Below are 2,352 nucleotides of genomic sequence, written 5' to 3' on the forward strand. Positions count from 1 at the left end.
GCATTATTTCATATTGATAATTATAGACACAAAGACTTCTCTATAATTCCTTGATTGTTTCAGGAACTCCTTTTTTTCTAATACCTACATTCTGAAGCTCTCCACAAAGCATTACTAAAATTGAATTTACATAAGTATCTACATATTAATCACACAATAATGCATTTACAATTGTATTATGATTTATTGCTAACTTTGGAGCATAAACGTAGCTGTCTTATTTACCACCCTCTTGGAAATCACTTTAATATTTGTACTTAGGACTTGAAAGAGAATGGATAAATAAAAACCTGAAGAATATGCAAATACAATTTGTATATTTCTCATAAAATTAGGTGATTATCAAACCTTTATCCAGAAAAAAGAAGAGCTCAGATACTCTGCAGGCATGATACTGGAGAATGTAGGGTCTTTCAGCAGGAAAACATGCAGTAATCCATGTGGCAGAGTTTACCTGTGACCAGCTGGGGTTAGTGACCTATGCATTCCTTACATGCAACATATCAGAAGAGGAAAAAGGGAATTTATAAGTTGTGGCAGTAAGTATAATGAAGTTTTGCAGCAGGTCATGCTCATATATTCAACACAGGTACAATCAAAATTATACTCAATTCTGGTAAATCTAAGTCTGTATCTGTTACCTTGTTTTTAACTATGAAATGTCAGAACTGACTTACAAAAAAAACAAAGTGTTTTGTTTGTTTGTTTGTTTGTTTAATTATGGTCATGGTGAGTAAGACATAGCTCAAAACAGCCAATGTGACTTAGTGATTCTCTCATCAGGAAACAGTTTCTACTTCCTTGTTTGTTCCCCACATCCTGTAGTAAGTAAGGTTTCAATGAATGATAAATCTACATGGCGAAAAGAAAAGAAAACTTACCTGTGTTTATAAGATAATTTTGACAGGTTTTACCATGTATGTCACTGTTTCTGGGGATGGACACAAGCCAGAGCTCCCTACTCGGACATTTTCACTGATGTCCTTCCCCTTGATCCTCAATTTGAAAGTGGATAAAAATGTTTTCTATGTTTTCTTCTTTAAGAAATTAAATAAAGAATGCTTTCTAGTCATGATCCTCTAATGATTTTCAGTCAGTGGTCATTAACAGAGGAAAAGCACAGAACCTCATACCCACAGAAGGATGACATTCATTCAGGTAAGAAAATTCTCCCCAAAATCAGAGCTTCATCTTTAACATGCAATCAAAGGCTTTCACAGGTTCTGCATCACTCTGCACTCAGCCCTACCATATGGGATTGGCTCTGAGAATCTCACATCAGATGACTGACAAACATGTCAGAGTACACTGATCTGGTACCAGATCCTGCCTCTCTTAATGAACACCTGCAGGGATATTGGAATATTCCAGGTTTCCTGGAGCCATCTACCCTATACAGGTACACTTCCAAGTAGAAACAAGCTTTGATTCTCAATGGGACTCCTGCTCTGTCCAACCAACCTCTCTAGAAATATGATGTTCTAATCTCTCCTGATTAGAACACTTCAAGGTCTCTCCCTGTGCTAATTCAGTAAAGGTAAAAGAGAAAGAAGAAAGAGGCAAACTATGCAGGGAGCAATATATAGGATTCCTTTACTTAATGTATTTATCTGATATACCCAAATATTGAGAAATATAGATTCATTTCATAATGGTCAAGAAAAGAGGAGGAGGAACCTCTATGCCAACAGTGTATATAAAATGGAATCAATATTGCATAAGCTCCAGCTTAAGCTTAGCTACGATGTACTAAATCTTCTCATAAAGAAGAAATAGTTCTCCATCATTTGAAGCACACTGAGGACTCAGACAGCTGGACACTGAGGGTGTAGTCTCCTCACTCGAATTCTGTACCTGTATCACAGAGCAATGAAATATTCCCAAAGAATTATTAAGGATGAGGTGGGGAACCGAAAGAAGAAATATGAATCCATAGTCTGTCCTACCGTCTGTTCTGCAGGATATTACCACCATCTTGGCCCAATATGACCTTCTCACTTTTCTCTAGGCCTCCCTACTTTCCACCTCCATCCTCTCATTATATCTTACCTATACTTGGAAACAACTCTAGTTTTTCCACTGATCTTTATCAACAAGTAATCCAAATTGCAACTGCATATATAACTCCTTAGAAATCAAAGGTCTGACTCAGTAATCCATGACCTTCAAAGTCCAAAGTTTTCCTAATTCCCTTTATTATTTTTTTTTCTACTTTCCACGTACTTACACTCTCAGGACCTCCACTGTTCTCAAGTTTGTCTTCCCTCCAAAATCTGTCAACCTAGATATAGACTTAAGTACCAGCCTCTAATTATCACATACGGAACCTAGTTTTTAAAAAAGCCTCAGCAA

This window comes from Physeter macrocephalus, chromosome 7, assembly GCF_002837175.3.
Source record: "Physeter macrocephalus isolate SW-GA chromosome 7, ASM283717v5, whole genome shotgun sequence".
NCBI lineage: Eukaryota > Metazoa > Chordata > Mammalia > Artiodactyla > Physeteridae > Physeter > Physeter macrocephalus.